Consider the following 13,830-nt stretch of genomic DNA (forward strand, 5'->3'; position numbering starts at 1 on the left):
GATGCACTTTACTGAATAGGTTGGAAGCCATGCTTCGGTTTATTATATTTTTAGCTCAGAATCTGGTTGCCATGTGAAATCATAACATCTGGAACAGCTGGTAAATGCTGAAAGAATTCTGCTTTGGGGAAGACTTTTATAATATGAAGGAAGGGACTTTGCTTCAAAGGAACACTATTTATAACTTCAGATGGCAATTATTGAAGCTTGCTTTGGCTACCTGTCATGAAACGCCTGTTTCAAGATTCTGGTTGAATATAATTGACTGCTGCAAAGCAGGTCTTTTTATTTAAATATATGATGCCAAGGGCACCAATCCTTCTGAGAAGGTTTCCAATTGCAGCACAGTAGCTAATTGCAAAATTATAAAGGAACTACTCTTCATCCATTGCTTCTTGTCCATCAGATCAAAAGATCTTAAAGAAAATTCTTGCTCACCCAACTTTATTCAGGAAACTTTGACACTTTAGAGAAGTGTGATAAAAATCTTATTTCACGGGGCATAATTCTCTCCCACTGTTTCTGTTAGGCAGGGCATAAGCGTGGAATTTTTCTCCCCAATGTAATTAAGGTGACCCTAACTTTGGGAATATTTTTGTATCCTCCCATAGCAAACTAAGATCTAGAGATGCAAAGGTGAAATTCCTCTTTCTGGGAAAATGAATTGCGATGTGGTTTTCGGAATCCCTGTGCCTCATAAGGACCTTATCTCACTAGCTCTGCCATGTGTTACCAGCATAAAGTGTCCAGTCTCGTGGGCCTACTCTACATGGGGTGAGTGAGGGATCACAATCCTCTTCTTTGTTGAGAGTTGTCTGAGAATCTTTCACCACCAGCAGCAGCAATTAGACCTAATTGACACCCTGGGTACCTGTTGAACCATGAGATCAGTGATGGAGGGAACAGGCAAAATGAATTACCCCTTTATCTCTGGAAATGAACTCATCGGTTCTGTGTAGAGCTGCTATATTCCTGCTACTTGGACTGGACAAGGGAGATAGATTAAGGTAAAATTATTCTGTGAGGCTGTCAAACATGACCACTGAGGAAGGTCGGTTAGTCACATGGCCAAAGCAGAGTGATTATGAAAGCCACAGCTACTGCAGGCCTCTCTTCTTCACCCCCCACATCACCTCACTCCCTCTTATCTCCCTTTCCCACATTAGGATATCCCTTACAATATCATAAATTCAATCAAATCAAGTGTACTGTCAGCATTTTTATCTCCTTTGCCTCAGAGCACACACTGTTTATACTCAAATGATTTGCGACCTAGTCACCCAGCAGCTACAAAGGGATGCCATTTGTCTTTGCTATCTCTGCAACTATCCATCTTACCTACTTCACAAGAGATGAGAGAGTACCATGAAAATATGTTTTTTCTCATTTTTTTATTAAAGATTTTCATCTCCTTCCTTCCTCCTCCCCCTTCCCTCCCCTCCCTTCCACCCATACCCCCACTCTACCCCTCTCCAAGCCAAAGAGCCATCAGGGTTCCCTTCACTATGTTAAGTCCAAGGTCCTCCCAGCTCCCCCTAAGTCCAGGAAGGTGAGCAACCAAACTGACAAGGCTCACAGTGAGCCCTTCCATGCTGTAGATTTCATGCTCATCGCCGTTGTCCTTGGTTTCTCAGTCCTCCTCCACCGTCAGCCACATTCAGAGAGTCCGGTTTGGTCCGCTGTTCCATCAGTCCCATTCCAACTGGACTTGGTGGTCTCCCGTTAGATCTGTCCCACCGTCTCAATGGGTACACGCACTCCTCACGGTCCTGACTTCCTTCCTCATAATCTCCCTCCTTTTGCTCCTCATCAGGACCTTGGGAGCTCAGTCCAGTGCTTTATGTGGGGCTCTGTCATTTTCTCCATCCAATGCCAGGTGAAGATTCTTTGGTGATATGCAAGATATTCATGAGTATGGCAATAGGATCTGGACATTTCTGGCACCCTCTCCTCAGCTGCCCAAGGAATTAGCTGGGGGCATCTTCCTGGACACCTGGGAACCCCTCTAGAGTCAAGTCTCTGCCAACCCTAGAATGGCTCCCTTAATTAAGATATATAATTCCTTGTTCCCATATCCACCCTTCCTATATCCCAACCATCCTATTCCCCCAAGCTCTTCCCATCCTCCACTTCACACTTTTCTCTCCCCATCCCGGAGGTTTCTCAGGAAATTTGGGATCAACCTACCCCAGGACCCAGCAATCCCACTATTGGGAATTTACCCAAGAGATGCCCAATCATATTACAAAAGCATTTGTTCAACTATGTTTATAGCAGCATTATTTGTAATAGCCAGAACCTGGAAACAACCTAGATGCCCTTCGGTGGAAGAATGGATGAAGAAAGTGTGGAATATAAACATATTAGAGTACTACTCGGTGGTAAAAAACAATGACATCTTGAATTTTGCATGCAAATGGATGGAAATAGAAAACACCATCCTGAGTGAGGTAACCCAGGCCCAAAAAGATGAACATGGGATGTACTCACTCATAATTGGTTTCTAGCCATAAATAAAGGACATCAAGCCTATAATTCGTAAAAAAAAAAAAATCCTAGAGAAGCTAAATAAGAAGGTGAATCCAAAGAAAAACATATAGTTATCCTCCTGGATATTGGAAGTAGACAAGATTGCCGGAAAATATGTTTTTAAAAGACTGGTGTGAGCTATTATCTTTGCAGAATATTAATGCTGCTATGTACCTGTGTTTGTAATTCTAATATCTTTGTCATGTCTGCTTTAAGTTGTTGTTGGGGGGAAAACTCTCAGAAATTTTCAGGGAATAGTTAATATTACTTTTCTCTGCTACAAGTAGCCAGCAGATAACTTGGCATCACTTAAGAAAGAGCAGAAAGCAAAATGCTGACATTCTGCATTCTTATAAAACTCTTCCCTTTCACTCAAGTCAGATGCCAAAACTTTTCTGGAGGCTGAAAAACAAAAAAGAAGTGAAGTCTTCACAACATCAGTTAGTGCCTCCTGTGAGCCTTGAAGAGCAGTAAGCTTGAAACTAAACAAAAGCCATCTATGTTCTGGCTTACATAACTTAGAAAATATCTGAGGCTTTAAGCCTTCCTTTGGGAGAAGAGAAGCTAGAAATGGTTGACCTAGAAATCATTTAGCCTTTTGAGCTGACTGAGCTCAGATCTTAGCCAAAACCAAGAGAGGCCTTTTAGGACCATTTATAACCAGATCAATATGTCACCCGGTCCTGCCCTCACCTCAAGTTTTTGTTGAAATGGAAATGTTTACTCAGAAAGAAAACTTCCAAAAGAAGGAATATTGCAGTTGGCAGTCTAAGGAAGGAATCTGTTTTCTTTAGTTTTCCCTTGACATCCCAGGAGAGTCCATGGCAAGTTGATGAACTGTCATGTTGCGTCTTTTGTATTCTCATTGACTAGTACAACACAGAACAGTAGGAAATACTCAGCCATGCCTTATCACAAAGGAATACAGAGCTAAAGAGATAGTTACGTCAGTTAGGGATTGCCTCACAAGCATAAGAAACTGGAATCTCTGTTCAATAACCCTATAAAGCACTGGGCATGGCAATGCTTCACTTGTAATCCCAGTGCAGGGGAGGCTAGAATAGGTGGATCTTTGGGACTGTCCAACAAGATAACCTCACCTAACTAGTAAATTCCAGGTCTGTAAGAGACCTTGTCTCAAAAATACAAAGTGCAAGGCTAAACTTGCACACATGAACACACATGGGAGGGAGGGGGCAGGTGAATGAAAGGTCCCTTAAAGATCAATAAAAATGCAGCTTTATAGAACTGCATCTACTCCATTCAGCCGAAGGAATGAATGCTCTTCACTGAAGTCCAAAAACAAAATACCTGACGTGAAATAGAAAATGTATACTATTGGCTGAAGAAACAACACACTTTCATTTACTCTGCATTTCATTGACTCTAGTTGTACCCCAGGCCCTGTCCTGGGACAAGGATAAAAGACATTAGCTGCCTCAGTAAGAACTGAGAAAAGCTGAAATGGCAGAGACCAGAGCAAATAAAAGCAGCAAGTTATGTGAAATTGCTGTTCTTGCTGTATCGTAGGAGTACAGGGCGTGTGGGGTTGGTGCATCTAAGTTCAGTCTTTGTAGCATGACTGGGGAACCATAGTGGCAAGAAGGGTGCCCTAGATTCAAAGAAGATGCAGAAGATGAAAAATGGGCTGAGTGGAGGAGTCAGGGAGATTGAGGAAGAGGGAGAAGATGAGTGGCAGTGGCTGCATAATGGAAAGGCAATGTTCAGTAGAAAAGAAAAAAGGAAGAAAGGGTAGAACGGACAGGAAAAGAAAAGTAATGGAGGCTGAGAAAGCCTGAATAAGGTGGTTATACCATGACCCCTGTTCCACCTAGAACACCAGGTTGGACCCAAACCAGTAGGTAACTGCCACAGAAGAGAATTAGATAGGAGGGTTAATTGGTCAGATTGTCTGGAAAAACCATTTACCTATTCTGATGATAAAACACACTTCTTGTTCCCTACTCCTTCCTCAGAGATCCTTCAGTAAGCTTCAAATGCATGGCTACAAAGAGATGCTATGATTTGAAGAAATGCAAACAATGGAAAACAAAACTTTGGTTAGATAAGAGGGACAAATTCAAAGGGTTCATTGCTGGGGCTGAGGTGTGACTCAGTTGGTAGAGTGCTTACGTAGCATTAAGGAGTCCTGGGTTAACAACACCACATAAATTTAGGCATGGTGATTCATGCATGTACTTCTAGCCCTCAGGAGGGGAAGACAGAGAATGACACATTCAGGTCACTTGAATACACAAAAAGTTCATGGCAAGATAGGCTACATTAAAGTCTGTCCTCCCCCAAACAAAAAATATTATATCAGGGCTATAATCTATAATCTCTGATTTTGCAACATAAAAGAGGCACTTGACACTTAAGACGGCCTCAAGTTTCTCACTACAACACTGATAGAATTCATGCCTAAAGATTTGTGCAAGAGGCACATTTCCTGTGTCAGAATATAACAAGAAATACCATAATCTAGAGGAGGCTCTGCGAGCTCAGGGAAAGTATTAGTGTACAATATTCTAATTTTGCAACGGTGCTGCTTGTGTTCTTTGTTCATTTTCTGTATCTGTATCTTCATCAGCTATTACTGTTCTGATTTTAAGTGCAGTCATTTTTATCTCACCTAAGCAGAGTAAGCTTGCAGTCCTCTTAGAAAGGCTGAGCTCGAAACCATACACAATTGCACAGGAATCCAACTGCAGAGCTGTGACAATAAAGTAAACCCCACTTCCGTGACTGTGAGGTGACACCTGCTCCCTGGTCAGTCTTAGTTTTGGATCTTTCAACTTCAGTGCCTTAGGCTTCATGATCCATATCTGTGCATTATTTATTTTGCCTTTGGCATCCAGAACCCACGGGTTTAAACATATGGACAGACAAATGGACATAACTATGTTAGTAGTCACTTTCCTGTAACAAAATGTACCTGAAAAATCACATTTTCCCAGGTCTACCCTTGGGCACTTTAAACACTTAAAACCAAGTAGAGATTTTTTTTATTTGTTTAGGGTTTTTTGTTTTGTTTTCTTTTAGTTTTAGTTTTAAAGTTTCTTGTTTCCCAATTTTGCACCGAAGTTAGCAAATACTATACTATGCAAGAATTCTATTTAATCTCCAAAGTAAAAAGTAGGGTTTTTTTTTTCAAAGTTTAGCTTTGGAATTTTTTATTGATTTTTATTGAGCTTTACATTTTTCTCTGCTCCCCTCCCTGCCTCTCCCCTTCCCTTCAGCCCTCTCCTAAGATCCCCATGCTCCCAATTTACTCAGGAGATCTTGTCTTTTTTCTGCTTCCCATGTAGATTAGATCTATGTAAGTCTCTCTTAGTGTCCTCATTGTTGTCTAGGTTCTCTGAGATTGTGATTTGTAGGCTGGTTTTCTTTGCTTTAGGTTTAAAACCACTTATGAGTGAGTACATGTGATAATTATCTTTCTGGGTATGGGTTACCTCATTCAAAATGATGTTTTCTAGCTCCATCCATTTGCCTGCAAATTTCAAGATGTCATTTTTCTCTGCTGTGTAGTACTCCATTGTGTAAATGTACCACATTTTCCTTATCCATTCTTTGGTCAAGGGGCATTTAGGTTGTTTCCAGGTTCTGGCTATGGCAAACAATGCTGCTATGAACACAGCTGAGCACATGTCCTTTTAGCACAGTTGAGCCTCCTTTGGATATATACCCAAAAGTGATGTTGCTGGGTCTTGAGGAAGGTTGTTTCCTAATTTTCTAAGAAATCACCATACTGGCATCCAAAGGGGCTGTACCAGCTTACATTCCCACCAGCAACGCAGGAGTGTTCCATTTTCCCCACAACCTCTCCAGCATAAGTTGTCATCAGTGTTTTTGATCTTGGCCATTCTTATAGGTGTAAGATGGAATCTCAGAGTTGTTTTGATTTGCATTTCTTGGATGACTAAGGATGTTGAGCATTTCTTTGTAAAAAGTAGTTTTTAAGAGTTATAAGCAGCTCAAATGTGACTTTTCACAGTAAACTCTTTCATCTGGGTTTGAAACTGTGTTAAAATTAGACAGCAAAATTTTTACCACTTCTTAACTGATTCTAGCAAAGGCTTTATTCTGTATTCTTACTATCTCTTTCCTCTCACTAACCCAGGAAATTAAGAATTAAATGTGTATTAGCAATGTTTATGTTATGAATGTAAACACAAGAAGGTCAGAAAACATTTGACTAAAGTCCTCATGCACATTGTAACTCATCCACTCTGTTGTGTGAAAGCCCTACACTCATGTGTTGTTTTTCACATCTAGAGCTTAGTGAGAAATGTATATGTCTCTGAAGATTCTCATTTACAAAGAGAACATTCATTTTTACCTTTACTGACATGAATCTCTAATCTAAGTAAATTGAATTATTCACTACCATGTAACCTACCTGTAGAGAATAGTTTAATTTTTCCTCTTGTATTATTTATTTATTTATTTATTTATTTATTTATTTATTTATTTATTATGTATACAGTATTCTCAGTACTCTGCCTGAAGGCCAGAAGAGGGCACCAGACCCCATTACAGATGGTTGTGAGCCACCATGTGGTTGCTGGGAATTGAACTCAGGACCTTTGGAAGAGCAGGCTGTGCTCTTAACCACTGAGCCATCTCTCCAGCCCTCCTCTTGTATTTTTTATAGGAACTTTATTTACCTTTCATGGTGGGTTTCTTTTTCTTTTGAGACAGGGTCTCTCTACATAGCTCTGGGTATTCTGAAACTCATTATACAGACCAAGCTGTCCTGGAACTCACATAGATATGCCTGCTCTGGCACACACGTGCTAGAATTGAAGGTATGTATCACCACACCTGTCCTTCTAGTATTGCTTGGTAATAGCTCTCAGGACAATCCAGCATACTTCAAAATACACTCTGCCCCCCCACCGCAAACTAGTTTTTTTTTAAAAAAAAAAAAAATTCTTTTAACTTTATTGGAGGAGCTAGGAATGGTGACTGATGCCAATAATTGCTGCACGTAGGAGGTTGAAGCTAGAAAATTGTCATGAGTCCAAGACCGACTTGAACAACAGAAGAATACCTTGTCTTAAAAAAAGAATAACTAATTAAAATTTACTACAAGAAATACACTATAAATGTTGGGAAGCGGCAATTCAAATCCCATTTGCATTTTGCCTTCATAGTCAAGAAGTGATTTTTTGAAGAATCTTGCCAATGGAGACTTTGAATAAAACAGAAAAGAGAGAGGCACATAAAACTAAGTATACAGCAGAATGCCTTCTCCAGTAGGAGACAGTACCCCTTTCCCATATTTCTCCAGGAAAGAGCATCTCCTTCTAGACTTTCCCAGCAGAAGACATCCTTTTATCCACAGTCCCCAAGGGACAGTGGCCTCTCCCAGCCTCCACCAACAGGAAACAATTCCATCATTCCAGACATATCTGCCCATATAGCTTTCCTTATCCGTGTTGCATCCTGGACAAAACACTTCAGGCTCATATTTGTAGTGGCACTTTGTTTATATTTTAATAAATAAAGTTTGCCTGAAGATCAGAGAGTGAAACAACAGCACTTGTCAGCCTTATATACCAGGCAGTCGTAACACACACATTTAATCCCAGTAGTTGCATAGAAACCTGGCAGTGCACAACTTTAATCCCAGAACTAGAGAGGATAATAAAACAGGAGGAGATCGCTCTCAGTCACAGTCTCATTCTGAGATGTTGGAGACAGGATCACTATTTCCGACTGAGATAGAGGTAAGAACTATTGGCTGACTGTTTTACTTTTCTGACCTGCAGGTTGAACCCCTCTCTGAGATTTAACTGATCATGCTTCATATATTCCTAATACAGTCAATAATTTCTTGACAGCTAATCATATCTGTCTGTATTGTTAGCAATCTTTTTTAAATTTTACAACATACTATTAATTTTTCATATTTCTTCAATGAATTAAAACAAGATTCTACCAGATTTCCTTTTTTTTGGGATAGTTACAAAGAAGCCTCCAAACCAATAAGATTGAGAAAAAAACTAGAGAATTTATCTTTAAATAGCTCTAAAAGGAAAGAAGAGCCATATAGAGGCTCTTCCATTCCAGACAGCAGCAATCTTTTTATTTTTTTAATTTTTTATTAAAAATTTCCATCTCAACATGTTGGCACACACCTTTAATCCCAGAATTTAAGAGGCATAGGCAGGTGACTTAACTGAGTTCAAGGCTAACCATGGGTCTATAATAGAACTGTCTCAAATAATAATTAATTACTTACTAAATTAAACATCATGGAGATATTAGCCAACAGAAAGTAGAAAAGCCATGTCTGCTAAAGACTTGTCACCTAAATGGTTATTTTCTCCTGACAATATTTAATATTATGAAAAACAAGTAAATTTGAAGTGTAACTCCTACCTTTGTCTGCTTCCATAAAGGATTTAAAATAGTTTAAAACAAGAAACTATATAGTAAAGTGATCTATCAAGAGAATTTGTTTCCTTCAATGGAATTAAAGTAAAAAATAATAATAATGGTTGTTAAAATTTTTAAGAAAGATAAGACTTCCTACAGAAATGCTATGGGGCCTAGTCAAGCTACATTGTCAGGAATTTTGTCCAAATATTAATCCAAGTTGGAATGCAGAATGCCCACCACCACCTGTTTTGAATCTTAATCTCCAGATCTCCTGGTGGTAATTTCAAGGCTTGGGAGCCTTTAGAAGAAGGAGTCCAGCTGGCAGAAAAGGACCACTGCATGTGGGTCTTTTGCTATTATACTTCTGGTTACTATCTAGGTCTAGTTCTTTTTGCTTCCTGTTGCACCCCATGTGAACAAGCCACCACAACTCACAGCCACTACCATGAGCTTCATTGCTAAGCTGGTGTGTGCCATCTAAACCCATGAGACGAATAAGTTCTCCCCTCAGTCATTTCTGAGATCCCCTCAGTTCACAAAGAGAACCAGAGCTTTGCACAGTGTGGAATGGCAGTGCCTCCTCTAGTGACATTATCAAATGTCCTGTATAAAGAATCTTCTGGAACTTGGTGGTGGTGGCACACACACCTTTAATTCTAGCACTCAGGAGACAGAGGCAGGTGGATCTCTATGAGTTTGAGACCAGCCTGGTCTACAGAGAAAGTTCCAGAGCAGGTTCCAAAGCTACACATGAAACCCTGTTTCTGAAGAAAAAAGAAAAGACTATTCTAGGATAGCCTTAAAGGCTCTCCCTCCCAAGCTATCTCTTGAACAGAGTGGAGCCCTGTTAACATGGAAAGGTTTCTATGGGTTTTTTATTTATTTATTTATTTATTATGTATACAACATTCTGCCTCCATGTATGCCCACATGCCAGAGAAGGCACCAGATCTCATTACAGATGGTTGTCAGCCACCATGTGGTTGCTGGGAATTGAACTCAGGACCTCTGGAAGAGCAGCCAGTGCTCTTAACCAGTGAGACATCTCTCCAGCCCCTCTATGGGTTTTTAAAAAATGAGAAGCATAGTATTTTTACACCAACATTGTGGTTCACATATGTTCCAATGGTGAAGTATAAAAAAAAGTGAGGAGATTCAACTCAAATAAAAGATAGACGTAAATATGCCAGTTCTAAAGTCAGCACAGCTGCCATGGGCTCTGATATTTTAAAGCAATTGGTCTGAGCTGATGGAAAGATTTGTTTTAAAAAGTAAAACGCAAAAGTAAGTTTTTGACCATGACTTAAGTCAAGCTTTCAGGAGAAAACATAAGTAGTTTTTTTAAACATAATTGAATACAGTATTAAAATTCCCTTGGTAAATCTAAGTACAGAAGTAAATGTTTAATGTAACAGACAAAGTCTCTGCCCCATTCTGACCTTCCCACTGGAGGGCAATTTAGGTGGGTACTGAGACTCCCCAGAATATTTGAAGGACCACTCCTTGTATCTACCGGTTCACTGTTGCACAGCTTTGAGTAATTTCAACAGTTATAAAGTGAAACACTGGACTCTGAACTCACCACACAAATAAGGTTTTTGAGCTTACAGAGCACAGGAATTTCCATAGGAAATCCACTGGTTGTATCCTCCATGGGAGAGCCATATACAGCGTATGTTCTAATATTCCATTTCCAAATGACCAATGGCAGTCAGAATTCTATGAAACATGTCTGTTAGTTACTATAGTGCAATGAATTACCTTATTCTGGTACCAAAGTATTAAGCATGTATATAAAGAATAGTCAGGCTTTGCTGACTTAACATGGGAGGCCTTACCCTTTTTGAGGAATGGATGAGGAGTGGGTTGGGAGGATGTGGGGGGGAGCAGAAGGAGGAAAGGGAGGAGGAAGTGTGGTTGATATGTAAAATGAATAATTGTTTTTAAAAAAAGAGGTGTCCATCTTGGTCAGGATATCTGTATATTACTGCCTCAGGTTCTGAAGACCATGACTTAAGAGACAATGTTGACTGTTTGGATTATGTATATCTAAAGAGTAATATTAAGGCTCTGAAGGCAATGGCAATGACAAATGGTTGACAAAGAATTAATTAGATGATGATTGTCCTGGGGCTGGTGAGGAGAGCATAATACTCTTCCCTTTGTGGTTCTATAGAAAAACTTCATTTGCATATAAAAGATAGGAAAGGTTTGTATTTTATTAACTACAAAATAGAATCATATTTCTACTCTTTATTGGGAAGTATGTTCTAACATATGTTTGTTATCAGAGGCAGAGAATACTTGCTTGAGGGAATTCTAATCTATTAGCAATCCAATCTACATGAAAAAATGGACTTAATTTCTAAAGTAGCTTTAAATTTTAGATTCCTAATGGTTAGTTTGAGCTGTTCTTTGAAGTTTTCATCAGAGTTCTGAATCATCTCCAGGGCAAAGACCTTCTAATGTGCCACAAGAAGTAAAACATGTTTGATTTGGTGGCAGCTTCAACTCTCTAATTATCTTACAGATTAGATTGCATTGGAGATAGACCCACGAAATCATTAATTCATTGGTTGACTTAGGTTCAAAACCCCTTGACCATTTACAACCACTTGTACCTAAGCAAGCCCCTTAAACATACTGCAGAAAGTCATACAAGTAAACATACTTGTAGACAAGTCAGCTCACATCTGGGTATCTGTTTTCCAAGATGGTTGTAAGGAATAAATATACCAGTGAATGTGAAGAATTCAGCCAATTTCCCAGTTCAAATGAACTTTGAAACAGGATAGCTTACTTGACAATTTATCATTCTCTGCAACACCCCACCACCTACACCAGAAAGTGCCTTTCTCTGCACTTCTTGAATATTTTCTTCATGTACCCTCACACACACACACACACACACACACACAAGTGTAAGAGAATGGAGAAGGACACAACAGTCTTACATGTATAATCTATAAACATTTCTGAACATGCACACAGATCTTTTTATTTGTTTCAGATAATTCTAGTTGTAAGAAAGAAGACAAAATAATTCCTTAAACTTGTACATATCTTTCTCTGTGGTTCTGTGTTTTTGTATAGCTATGTATGCTTTCAGTTCTTTGTCCTATATTCACTTTATGAATGAGAACAGTGAGTTAAAAACAATATAAGAACTGCTGAGCTGGTGCAGCGGTGATGTCACTGATAGCCGGGAGGAGGTCCCTGTCAGAGCCTGTGCAGTTGTTCCTTTTGTTCTTTAGCTTGACTCATAGTCTCTCTTCCAGTTGACACTTCTAGATAACGTTTGTCTACTTCTTTAGACAGCAGACCCCTTTCTGTGAGATTGACATCTTAAGGTCTTAGAAGAGGACAAACGTGTGGCTCATTGGACAGAAGATGTGCCTTGTGTTTAACACAACTATATTCCAATTTTTATCGATTAGACTGATTAACCTTCCATTGCTGGGGGAACTAAGTGCTTTTTTTCCCTCTGAAAACAATTGTTCTGTATTGACTAAGCTCCATGAAACTTGTACCCTACAATCTGGCTGAGTTGGTCTCAATACAGTTGGAGTCTTCCATGTGGAAAATTCTCTATTTAGCAATTCCATGCACAGAGAAAACTTGAAATTCATAAGTGGTTCAGTAAAACACCAACCATGTAGAGTGCAGTAAGAGTTAGAGAGAAAGTTTATGTATGATTAGTTGTGTACATCAAGGTCAATCAACAGAATCTTGTGGGGAGCTTAAAAAAGAAGAAAACAGCACAGAAATTCCTACACTGAACTGCAAATATGTCAATCCTTTATTTCAAGTTCCATGGGACAGTCCAGATTGAGGACTGTGGCAGAGCTCTTTCCTCTGGGTGGACATGAACACCATCTTGAAGAAAAACAGCTATATGAGTCCTTAACAAGATCAGAACTGTTAACATAGCATGGAAGGAAGTGAAAAAAATCAGGAGTTCATGATTAGACCCTGATGAGATCCTCACAAGGGCTCTTATTTTCTTAACTTCATATGAGGTCAAAAAATTGCCTAGTACAGGATTCTGTAGTTGTATAGCTTACTGCAGGTGGGATTTTTCCAGGGTATCACTGCCTGTAGGTTGTCTAGGGAACTAGTATAGCTGCTTACGATTCCTCTATGTTTTTACAACTCCAATAAAATCCTTAGTTTTCTAAGTTGAACTTGGATGAATTTCTCACTTAGGTCTGGTGATACCCTCTCTATCTGTGGTGGACAGACATTTCTTTATGTGTTCCCAACAAGAGTTATGTAGTAAAAGCCAACACTGGTCTAATTTAGTATAATGTAGTGTGCTGATCATGTGTTTATATACAAAAAGAAAAATTAATACCTTGGCTCATCCCACCTCCAGAGTATCCTCAGCTCCTAGGGTTAAAATTACTTCCAATAATACATTTGAGTTTTTCAAATTGCTTCATGAAGATTATTTGGATGTACTACAAGTACATTTCATGGGAAAACATGCCTCTAATACATCACAAATTTGAAAAGGAAAAATATAGTATCTGATGCCAAAACATTATACTATAACAAAGAACAGTCTTCCATGCCAGTCATCCATTTTATCTTGGATGACACACAAGATGATGCCAAGTTCATTTCTATAGTGGTGTACTGGTTTGAAAGAGAAAGGCCCCCAAAGAGAGTGAGAGGGGAGAGGGGAGCAGAGAAAAATGTAGAGCTCAATAAATATCAGTTTAAAAAAAGAAAAGGGGCAACTTAATGGGAAGTAGCAAGACTGATTACCAGAGAGTTAGAAAATACTTAAGTACCAATTTTTATATATTTATGTGTCAGTGGTACATGTATGTTCACGTGGGTGTGTAGACATACAAGTGGTTGCCAGATATTAAGGTCTGGAGTCTTCTATTGTTTCTCATATTATTT

This window comes from Arvicola amphibius, chromosome 4 (assembly GCF_903992535.2).
Source record: "Arvicola amphibius chromosome 4, mArvAmp1.2, whole genome shotgun sequence".
Lineage (NCBI taxonomy): Eukaryota > Metazoa > Chordata > Mammalia > Rodentia > Cricetidae > Arvicola > Arvicola amphibius.